Source organism: Leguminivora glycinivorella, chromosome Z (genome assembly GCF_023078275.1).
Source record: "Leguminivora glycinivorella isolate SPB_JAAS2020 chromosome Z, LegGlyc_1.1, whole genome shotgun sequence".
NCBI classification, from domain to species: Eukaryota; Metazoa; Arthropoda; class Insecta; order Lepidoptera; family Tortricidae; genus Leguminivora; species Leguminivora glycinivorella.
Genome location: NC_062998.1, coordinates 17,111,262 through 17,123,939, shown reverse-complemented (window position 1 = coordinate 17,123,939; position 12,678 = coordinate 17,111,262). Strand labels below are relative to the sequence as shown.

General features: G+C 37.5%; 1 protein-coding gene across 1 annotated transcript in view; it reads left to right on the top strand.

Moving 5' to 3' along the window:
* Nucleotides 1–446: 446 nt before the first annotated feature.
* LOC125241480 (zinc finger protein ZIC 4) overlaps nt 447–12,678 on the top strand; it is a 36,738-nt gene continuing 24,506 nt past the window's right edge. Inside the window, exon 1 of the mRNA XM_048149993.1 lies at nt 447–809. The gene's annotated coding sequence lies outside the window, so the exon portion shown is untranslated. The remainder of the gene's footprint in view (nt 810–12,678) is intronic.

Below are 12,678 nucleotides of genomic sequence, written 5' to 3'. Positions count from 1 at the left end.
GCGTGACGCGATTAAATTAAAAGCGACAACATGTGTTTTCCTTCCCACAGGAAAATACATTAGACAGAGCATTTCCCGGCGTCTTCTATCTTTGTCCCGCCAGAGCCTTCGGCGCTCCGCTAGAAAGAATGCTCGACATGGCGCCCTCGAAATCTAACGGGGAGCTTTCAACGTAAATCTGATAAAGCAAACACATTACGACACAAACACAAAGAAAATTTCTTCTCAACACTATCGTTATAAGCTCAACGTAGATCTTCTAACTCTTTCGCGCACGCAGTATAACTATGGACAGAGCGAGGCGGGTATAACTTACCGCTTACAACAGCAGAGCGGGCGTTATTGGATGAAAAAGTTTACGTCGTACCGCCCTCCTCACCGCGTGCAGGGTTGCCGGGCCCGCTTCGTTTACAAAATATTTTCTTAGAAACAGTAAGTCGCCTGGGCCGAGGGGCGGCGACGCGGGAGCCCGCAGTCATGCTGAGAACCTCAGCGGAGTCGGAGGACACACGTCGCGAAGCTTTTCATCTCTACCAAAAAAAATTGCTCGGTTACAAACTGATGCTACCGATTACGCCTCATTTCGTCATGGAATGCGGCTGTGAAATCAAAACAAAATTTTTATAACAACTCGTTAACCAACCACTGTGATCAATGCTCCAATTTCTTGGAGATACTGAAAATTATTTTCTATATAGATTTAGTTCAGTGAAGTGCTCTGAATATAATTTCGTGTGCTAACCGACAAACTTACTATTAGTGATTTTACACGTGATTGTTGAACCAAAGACTGACTGAAAACTATTCAAGTAAGATTTCACAGACATATTTTATACACAGTATTAATTAGCGTTATTCTTTACAAGCCTGAATTAGTTAAGAAGTCTGGATGTGTCTGAAACTGACATGACATAATTGTAATCTAAAAGATAAAATATAATGCACTTAATTCAAGCTTGTGAAAGTTGTGAACCTTTTTTTCAGGGTGATGTGTCCGTTTCCGGTGTATGTGTTTTCGGTTTTAATGGGTCCGGGGCGTGAACTTCGCATCATATAATATTATTTACCTAATTAGAAGATAATTCAATGATTGCCTGATATTCACCTTTTTTAAATTTTATGTTCGTTTTTAGGGTTCCGTACCAAAAAGGTACAAAAGGAACCCTTCGCAGGCTGAATGGAGTATGATGCGCTTTCATTAGGAGAGTAACATTAGATAGGTTCTTATCTTCCTACCATATTATCAAATTCAAGTTTAGGAATCTATTCTAAATCATAATTAAACTTAAGCTTACTGTTTCTAAAAGCAAAACATCAAATTAGTTCCTACCCATGTAAATATAAATGTTTATGGCGGCGCTCTGTCCGTCTGCCTGTCTGTCTATCTGTCCGTCTGTCACATTACTAAATATCTCGAGAACTACTTATGCTATCGATATGAAATTTGGAATCGTTATGAACATTGTATGAAGGTATTATTTTCTTAAATTAATAAATATTCATTATAGAAAATGGCCAAAATGAAAGGGGGCAAACTGTAAATGTCAAGTTACTAGGTCAAGTGGGGTATCGTTAGAAAGAGCTCAAATTGTATATATCAAAACTATTTTTTTTTTTTTTTTTTTGTAGTGGAGAAAAACAGAAATATGAAGGAAAATGTAAAAAAATACCAAAATTAAACGCATACATTTTGTACTAAAATAAGGTAGGATTTACCGTTTCCAGATTTTTTCAAGTGCTTTTCATATATAATATAGTTAGACAATAGTACAAGATATTGCGTTGAATTCAATATCGAACAAAGTACTTTTTAGGGTTCCGTAGCCAAAATGGCAAAAACGGAACCCTTATAGTTTCGTCATGTCCGTCTGTCCGTCTGTCCGTCTGTCCGTCTGTCCGTCTGTCACAGCCGATTTACTCGGAAACTATAAGTACTACAGTGATGAAATTTGATGGGAATATGTGTTGTATGAACCGCTACAAAATTATGACACTAAATAGTAAAAAAAGAATTGGGGTGGGGCCCCCCATACATGTAACTGAGGGATGAAAATTTTTTTTCGATGTACATACCCGTGTGGGGTATCAATGGAAAGGTCTTTTAAAATGATATAAAGTTTTCTAAAAACATTTTTCTTAAAGTGAACGGTTTTTGAGATATCAGCTCTCAAAGTCGTAAAAAGTATGTCCCCCCCCTCTATTTTTATAACTACGGGGTATAAAATTCTAAAAAAAATAGAGGTGATGCATGCTAATTAACTCTTTCAACGATTTTTGGTTTGATCAAAGTATCTCTTATAGTTTTTGAGATAGGTTGATTTAACTGTAATTTTGGTTAAGTTATTGGTTTATTATATTTGCTGCTACGGAACCCTTTGTGCGCGAGCCCGACTCGCACTTGGCCGGTTTTTTTTTATACCAAAATACGCTTCTAAATGTGCTGACTAGTAGTCATATTGAGAGTAGTGGTTCTTAAGTTCGCATTTGTAATCGAACTGCTTATGCTGTGCCATGCTTAGTTGTCTTTTGTACAATAAGTAGTTTATTGTAAGGTACAGCAGGACAATGTCGACTGGAGGGCAATTTTAAATAAATAAATAAATAATATACGTTTATTTCAGGCTAAGGGCCATAAGTTAATACAGTAATTTTAAATTAAATTCAATAAATTAATTAAGTACAATAAAACATAGTATACACTATGTATAAACACGGTATATACTATGAAATAAGGCTAAGCATTATTTGCCTCCATTTATTTCCAACTACTCGATTCTTTTTTCATGTTTTGCATTATTTGCATCATTAAAAAGAGAAACCACGTCAGAAAATTTTAATTGATCCTATTTTGTTACCAACATTTAGTGACATAAGTCGACTTTCGTAAGATATATACAGGATAATTGTTATAATTAAGAAAATATAGATACTAGAGAACCTTAATGACCAAATAAAACTTAGTAAAATCTCAATTCAAGAAATTAATCTTGGTAACAAAAGAGGAATAATAATTTCTTTTTCCTTAATTTTTGTACAAACTTTTCGAGAACTGGGAGCCGATTTTTGAGTCTCACTGTCACTAAAATACCGGTTGAAAACGGTGAATTGCCTATTATTTTCAGTGACAATTTTCTGAATTCGAACGCCGTGAGACTCAAAAATCGGCCCCGTGCACATAAATATGTCTCGGGCTTTCAGTTCAGCGGCAGAGCTCAAATTAATAGTTTAAACCATGGAAAAAAATTGTCTCTCAGTCGCAATGGCCCCGCTGTACCTTACATGTCTAATTCGGTATGCATATTTCATGTTTATTAAAATCTATTTTAGAGATGGCCAAAATATTCAGTAGTTGTTCAGTTCAGAAAGATGAATCGGCGGACTATTTCGGCTATGTTAAATATAATTTCTTGGTTATTTCTTTTACTTAATTACAATATGATTGAAAAAGTAAAATACATAACCATTTTCAAAATAATTGGTATGTATAAAAAAACAGTTAAAAATAACTTATTTCTAGATTAACATTCGTATGATTAATATGGGAACAAATGGATTTGTAAAAAACACAAATACACAAGTAGGCTTACTACTATATAATATGTAAAACCTAATATGAACTTGTCGATCCTCATTCCACTGAAGGTGAAAAAAAATTGCATATTATATTATGTCGTTTTTTTCGGAAAGAGAAAAGTCATGGAATGTATTGGATTGGACCCCATACATTTCAAACAGCTGCCACTTTCCAAATTGCTAATACGAGTAACACTGAACACATATCACATACAGAAGATTGATAAAGAGTAACCTCCTTATTCATAAAAAAGTTACCTACTGTACTGATTAGCTAAAAAGTGTTTTGTCCCTTTTTCACAAATATATAAGTCAACATGATAGAAAGGGACAGAACATTATTTTAACTAATCAGTTTAGTAACTTTTATATAAGGATGTTATTCTTTTCAACAATAAAATATTATTTAATTTACATACATAGCTCATTTTACAAAATTTCAATATTACCTCAGCAGTTCTCAAAAAGTTTGTACAAAAATTCAGTAAAAAGTTAAATCATTTGTTTGTATTCCTGATGATTTCCTGATCCTATAACTGATTTTTTAAAAGTTTTATTTCGTCATTAAGGTTCTCTACTACATATCTATATTTTCTTAATTATAACAATTATCCTGTATATATATTTTACGAAAGTCGACTATTACTTAATGTTGGTAACAAAATATGAACAATGTGTGCGTGAGCTATCAAAATCGCTGTCAACTTAGTTCAAACTGACTCTGCACGTAGAACTAAACACATGAAATCACATTACAACTGAATACTCGTATAAACATGAAGATAATTAAATATAATGTACATATAAATATCTGGGGTAAAATACGGTTTGAACTACATTCACCATACAATAAATAAATAATGCAATTTACAAAAATATTGCAATGTGGTACCTTTTAGATGAAAACGTGACATAGATGAAGGTTAATGTGTCTAAGTTATATTCCTTACTTAATGCGGTTTTCTGTTTTATGGACAATAATAATAACATTTTGGATACCGTTTTATTATCCATAGCCCAGTATTTAGTCCATCACTTTCATCAAAATAGACCAGTTCATTTTAGATTCCATTAACTCTCAAATAGTCCTTACACCCTGGCGGGTGTTGCCGCTGCGTGTGTCCCATGATACGGGCAAGGGCAACATCCGTTCGGTGTACCCCTTACATTTCATTAAAGTGTCGAAAGGGCCTCTACGTGTTGGCTTCGGCCCCGCGCACGCCTCCCAAAGGTCCGGAATACCATTGTTCCGTGATGGGAAAGACATAACATTTTATATTGAAATTAGGCATTAGGTTGAATATACACACATTTTAAGTTGAGACGTTGTGTCACGCATGAGACGTAATCAGGAGTCCTTAATTTAAAATAAATGTAATTTAATCCTTACTAAAATATTAATATAAAAACTTACTAAAATCTCAATTCAAGAAATAAATCTTGGTAACAAAAAAGGAATAATAACAACAAATTTAACTTTTTCCTTGATTTTTAACCGACTTCAAAAAAGGAGGAGATTCTCAATTCGACTGAATGTTTTTTTTTTATTTTTTTGTATGTATGTTACTCGATATCTCCGAGAATTGTGGACCGATTTTCAAAATTTTTTTTTTGATCGTACGGGTATAACCCCGAGATGGTCCCATTGGCACCAAGTCGGGGTCTGATGATGGGATCCTAGAGAAATCGAGGGAACTCTTCAAATGTTATAGGCACATGTAATGTTCTTAGTGTAGTTTTCAAAGGTACACCAGTATTTACGCCTGATGGTTATAATTTTATGTGGCTGAGCTGATGATGGAAGGTCAACTCCTCAATGGTTAGGAGTTAAAGGATAATTCTTTCACTAGTGTGCATATATTCGGACTGATACATATAATATCAATAGGAACCACTAAAAATCAACAAATAAATAAACTTTTTAACAAAAAATAAAACCGCCTTCAAAAATAAGCGCGTTACAAAACACGGAGAAACTAAAAAGTAAAAAATAATAAACCTTGAATTCAGATTTCTTATCGTATTGCAAAAACGACTTTGTTTGGATTTCGCGTCAAGGTTCGTATTGTTCTGCACTTTATTTTCACTGGTAGTGTTTTGTCGCGCACTGGATTTCGGTTTAAATTGTTTATTATCAGCAAACGTTGTTTTATTTTCAGAAAGCCGGTCGTTATTTCCAATATTTCGATTGACAGTTCGGACATTGACAGCGTTGACGTTCGATGCGTTCACGGAGGTCGTTCCGTTCTTCTCGTTCACTTCGGCTAGTGAGTCTTCGGCCGATCGAGTTTTTCGTAATAGATCGTTGAACGACTTTATGTCATCGCGGGGTACTCGTTTCCGTATCCGACGGTTTAATAAACCATAGACCATGTCAATTTGAAATTGTTCTTCGAGCGAATATGGCAGCTGAGCTATCAATGCACGAATTTTGCAAATGAAAATCTCTGTTTTCTCATCGCCTTGTTCTTCGCGAAATATCTCTCGAAGTATGAGGAAAGGGGCTTTTCGTTTGCCGAAAGCGTGTTGCAAGTCGGTAATGGCTTCGTCCCATGATTTGACATTTTTACGTACGCCATTCCACCATGTTGCAGCGAGTCCGGTGAACAAAAATGACAATCCGCGTAGTGCATTTTCATCAGAAATGTTTGCACAGTCTTTGTATGTTTGTATGCCGTCCAGGAAAACTTCTAACGCGTCTTCTACCGAATCTTCAGCTCCGCTAAAGCTGAGTTTGCAACCGGCGAAGTGTCTGTCGCGTTGATGCGATGATGTCGCTTGAGTTGCCGTCACTAACTTCTCGCATAATTTGTGAACTTTGTGACAACGTCAACTCTTGAAAACGATCCCAGAAAATTATCATTTTATGTATTTTTCTCCTATCATTTTATAATAGAAAGTGCGCGCATATTAGTAAAAAGTACGACGAGCATAGTTATTAATCATAATTGCAGATACATGCAGAAATAATCGTTGCAAACGAGGAAGCAACGCGCCCCGCTTGAGATGACAGACGTCAGACAAGAAAATAACAACAAATAATAATACTTACTGAGTAATATTATATCTGGATATCGTGTTTATAAAGTGCATTTAGCATTCAAGGGGCGTGCTTGTGATATATATAGTTTGCACGTGTTCCGAAGTTATACAACCTTCCTTGGAATCAACAGAACTTCACAAGCGGTTCTCTTACCTCAAAGAACCCTTGCAGCAGCAGCGCAGCACACAGCGGGCGGCCCAGGCCCTATTCTCCGTTCTCTTAGCCTGGGCCCGCGACGGGGAATCTTTATTTTTTGTTTTTATACATTATTTGTCCTTTTAAGCCTTTAGTTATAAGTATTGTGTAGTTTTTTATGTATTTTAATTTTAAATAGTTTATTTTTCTTTTTAAGACTAGTTTGCTGATGCCTATTTCTATCCTTCCTAACTCCGCTCCATCCACTGCATCTTCAGAAATCATCCGTTGTCCCGAATGTACAGAGCCCAAGTTTTTTAAAGGATCTAGAGGTCTGAATATTCATATAACTAAAAAACATAGAAAATCAGCTAGTCAACCAACACCTAGACCTACGTCATCTCAGCCCAACGTCGAACCCATCCCGGATCTCCAGGCTCCTAACTCAAATATACCATTTTGGAAGACCCTAACTAATTTAAAAACACTTGCCCTGTTTTAAAACGCGTACCGCGTGGAGCGCGTGTGTCGGTAGCTAAATTTCTTAGTGAGACTATCAAATTAATTATTTCAACCAATTCCATTCACAGTTGGGAAAATATTTTAACTTTTACCTTTAAAGTGCTCCACATCAAACCTGATGAAAGTACACATTCTAAATCGCTTACAAAAATAATCAAACAAAATTGTTGCCGCGATGTTTCACTTTGCCCTGCTGGCGATAGTTATAAACGTCTTAGTAATAATTTATTCAAAAAAGTTGAAACTAAAATCTCTGATGGTGACATTAAAGGAGCCGCCCGCCTCTTGTTTTCTGATGATGCAGTGGCACCGGCCAATTCGGAAACCCTCGCAGCTCTCGCCGCTAAACATCCACCTTCAGACCCGAACCTTCATCTTCCAGATCCCCCTCAAGCCAACCATCCCGCTCTGACCGCCTCCGCCGAGGATGTTCTCGGAGCCATACTATCATTTCCCAATGGCTCTGCAGGAGGCCTTGACGGTTTGTCTCCACAGCATCTCAAAGACCTCCTGTACTGTGGTTGCGGTGACACAAAGGAAAATCTCTTGAAGGACTTGACGGCCCTTGTAAACATCATGTTGGCTGGTCAAGTCCCTCCAGAGATTACAGACATCCTTTATGGCGCCAACCTATGCGCCTTGACTAAAAAAGACGGCGGCATTCGGCCTATTGCGGTTGGCTCCACTCTGCGTCGACTCGCAGCCAAGATAGCATGCCGCGCTATACTTAAGGACCTTGCCTCCGAACTGCAGCCTATACAGCTCGGTTTCGGCTCCAAGAGCGGCTGCGAAGCTGCTGTCCACGCTGTACGGACATATGTAGAGCGCCAAGCAGGAGATGTTATTCTGAAGGTGGATGTCTCCAATGCTTTTAATTCAGTAGACAGGGGCGCCTTGTTGACACAAATAAAGGATAAAATTCCATCTACTTATAACTTTCTCTGGCAGTGCTACAGTTCCCCCTCTAAATTGTTCTACCAAACTGACCCTTTGTTTTCTTCCGTAGGTTGTCAACAAGGCGACCCTCTCGGTCCAGCAATATTCAGTCTCGCCATTCATCCCATAATTAAAAATCTAAATTCTAAATTGAACATATGGTACCTAGATGACGGCACCCTCGGTGGTGAAGCAATTTCAGTTCTTGATGATTTAGAAAAATTAAAAACTGACTTAAAAAACATTGGCTTATCCCTCAACTTTTCGAAATGCGAACTCTTTGTTTCAGAGACTTGTCCAAACAAAGAGCAAGTATTTGAACAGTTCGAACAAGTAGCTCCTGGAATAAAAACTATTAACAAAGAAACGCTTCACCTCCTTGGTTGCCCCATCATGGACCAATCATTTAATAATTTCATAGACACAAAAATCGAAAATTTTAAAGCATCTACACATCGTCTGGCTCAAATTAACATACATTCGGCATATTGCATCATAAAACACTGTTTATTTGTACCAAAATTTACATACATCCTCCGTGGTTCACACCTCTGGAAACACCCTTCTTTGATCTCAAATTTGGATAACTTAGTTTTGGAAACTCTCACCACCATCTTCAATATATCCTTTGGCGAAAGAACATGGACCCAGGCTAGCCTACCCATCAGGTTGGGCGGCTTGGGCATCCGAAAAATTTCTAGTGTGGCGCTGCCTGCTTTCTTGGCTTCGGTACACGGTGCTCAAATCCTCATCGGGAAAATTTTAGCCCCTTCCATTGGGGTCCTGGAGGCTGCGCACTGTACCGAGGCCAAGAATGTTTGGCAGCTAACATGCCCCAACACAGACCCGCCTGTCAACCCATGTTCGCAGAGGCAATGGGACGAACCTCTCTGTCGTCTAACAAGGGACCGCCTTCTAGAGACGGCTCTTGATTCGACAGATCGGGCTCGCCTCCTCGCTACTGCGGAATGGGAGTCGGGTCTGTGGCTGCAGACACTACCATCCATCACAATAGGTACATTGCTGGACAATACCACATTCCGGTTGGCTACCTGCCTCAGAATAGGGGCATCAACAAATGTGCCCCATCGGTGTCAGTGCGGAGTTATGGTGGATAATCTTGGCCACCACGGCCTTTTATGCAGCCGAAGTGCTGGGAGAATTCCTCGCCACGCCAGCCTCAACGATGTCATCCGGAGGGCCCTTGTTAGTGCAAAAGTGCCGGCCGTCCTCGAACCCAATGGACTGGCCAGGGTTGACGGCAAGAGGCCTGACGGAATGACGCTGGTGCCTTGGAGTATGGGTCGGCCGCTTGTCTGGGATGCTACTTGTGTAGATACCCTAGCGCCGTCCCATGTTCCAGGCACCAAAGTTGGTGCTGGGGCGGCTGCATCATTGGCTGAAGACCTCAAGCGTCGCAAGTATGTCACCCTCGGCAGTAGTTACATATTTGCGGCGTTTGGGGTCGAAACCATGGGGCCGTGGGGGCCAAGTGCGCGTTGCCTCTACAAGGAGCTATCTAAGCGCCTTATAGACGCTTCTGGTGACCAGAGGGCTGGTCAATACCTTGCTCAGCGGATCAGCATTGCTATCCAGCGGGGCAATGCGGCCAGCCTTCTGGGCACCTTACCCAACGAGCAAGACCTGGGCCAAATATTTTATTTATAAGTTTTATTGTAAGTTTTAATTTAAGTGTTTATTGTATTATTTTTATGTTGTTTATAAATAAATGAAGAACCTGCAATAATCTAAACATCCAAATTATAAACAAATCAAATATTTTTGGAGTCGGTACCAGCCTGTGTATGGTTGGGTGGGGCAAACAGGCAATAGCAAGGCGACGAACAGGTCTGGTACCGACTACAGAAATAATTGATTTGTTTATAATTTGGATGTTTAGATTATTGCAATACGATAAGAAATCTGAATTCAAGGTTTATTATTTTTTACTTTTTAGTTTCTCCGTGTTTTGTAACGCGCTTATTTTTGAAGGCGGTTTTATTTTTTGTTAAAAAGTTTTTGTACAAACTTTTCGAGAATTGCACACGAACAACAGTTAATTAATGAACATATAAAATGTTTTCAAACAGTAAGAAGAAAATAAAATGTTTTCAAATGTAACCACGCTTGACGGAAGTATTCTTATTATAGTGTGACCATAAATTACGAAAATAAATGATATTAAAAAAAACTTTTTCGACTGGAAAAATAAACTAACGTTAATATTATACAGAGTCCCACCATAAGGGCTCCTTTTGCACGTTTTTCGTACGGAACCCTAAAAATACTAGTATGAATTTATGTCTTTCCCATCACGGAACAATGGTATTCCGGACCTTTGGGAGGCGTGCGCGGGGCCGAAGCCAACGCGTAGAGGCCCTTTCGACACTTTAATGAAATGTAAGGGGTACACCGAGCAGAAGTTGCCTTATTTAATGAATTTATTATTATTAAGTTTAGATTTATTTATTTATTCGTACCTACTCCTTGACTGATAATGCTAAATTGCTAATTATCAATAAACATACATACACAAAAAAAATATTTAGTTGATATTCAAAAATCTTTGTTTATTCAGTACCTAAACAAAAACAACAAATTTAATTTTAAGTAATTATAAATTCAACCGCTAAAAGACCAAATTTTGTACAGCTTATATTAAGCAGCACCAAACTTGTCTGGGTGTCTGGTGACCATACAGGGAGGAATCGCGGCGAGCGTCCTAGGGACTATGCCCCGGGCAAACGTAGAATTAATATAAGTAATATTAAAGTAATGAACTAATTATTAATATAATAAATAAATAGCCAATATAATAATTAATTTTCCGCATACAAAAATAAATATAAGGATGTTATTTGATTGTACATAACATAACTCAGCGTGAATAAAATCGATAACCAATTAAACCAAAAAATACTCAAAAACAGCAATATCATCCGTTAACTATTCCATACTTTTCAATGAAACGTCATCAAGGAGGCGAATTTTGACCGCTCAATTTCGTCTATTTTGTGCAGTAATACCAATATAACCACTAGTAGTATTATAATTGAAAATCAATGGTGTAAAACACAACTACATAGAATAATCACTAGATTATCAATTTCTATACCTCAGCAATTCCCGTCAACTTTGTACAAAAATTAAGGGAAAAGTTAAATTTGTTTTTATTAATTCCTATTTTGTTACCAAGATTTTGTTGATTAATTGAGATTTTATTAAGTTTTATTTCGTCATTAAGGTTCTCTAGTATCTATATTTTCTTAATTATAACAATTATCCTGTATATATATTACGAAAGTCGAATTATATTACTAAATGTTGGTAACAAAATAGGATCAATTAAAATTTGCTGACGTGGCATTGTACAAAGTTGACGGGAATTGCTGACCTAGTATTTCAAAAATAGCATATCGGCGATTTACACAAATTTTTGGATGACGAAATCGAGTGCACGGTATTTAAACTTTCCTCCTTTTTTAGGGTTCCGTATTATTTGTTGTAGTAATTGCATCCCTACTGCAAATTCACGAAACAAGAACGTGGTAGGATCAGGATTTGGTAAGTTTGCCGTATACTGCATACTACTCATACCTATCATGTTAGCTTTTGTGCGAATACCTATATGCTTGTAATTTACTAAGTATTTTATATACCGAAGTTTAAGTCTGGCGTTGATATTTAGTGAAACATTTCAAACTGTCAAAGAATAGAGTAAAACTTCAAAGCAAAAGTGTTAACAATAAGAAATCCAACTTATAGAGCAAAAATCTTTTAAACTGATAAGTATTGCACATCTATCTCAAAACGACAATCCTAATAAGATTAAAAGTAATTCTCAAAAACAACTAAAAAAAGCGTGTAGCAGATGCTGAGTAGGTATCTAACTACTTGCCTAATAGGAACTGGAAAGTGGTCCCAAACATGTTTTAAATAACGGACCTTAAGGTATAAAATGCCATGAGAATTGATTTAAACGTCAGCGAATGTCATATTTTTAGTAATCCTATTCCTGCATGTCTTTCTGTAAAGATCTGTCAACCCGTTGCTTTGTGATGAAGCGGCCACACGGCAGGGAGCCTCGCAGATAATGTACAGATTAGATGGAGATCTGAAAGGAGTGACATTGTTTAAGCGGGCCAGGTATAGCCGCGCCGCGCCGATGCCTGCGCCGCTGAGTGTCTCAAACAATGCATAAACAAGATTATTTCGGAATCAGTAGATTTAGAGTTTGCCGTTACAATAAAAAAAAATCGAGTAAACAAAGGGATTAACTGTTGCGGTATTTAAATCTAAAGTTTAATTATAGAACAAAGGACACCAACGGTTCTGCATTTATCGCATTAATGGCAAATACTTTTACCAAAACAATTTTATCTCAATTTGACGACTTTTAATATTTATATTTTAGAACGGGCTTCCTTTTTCAAAATGTAGTACCTAAACCTACTATTGGCAACGTGCGT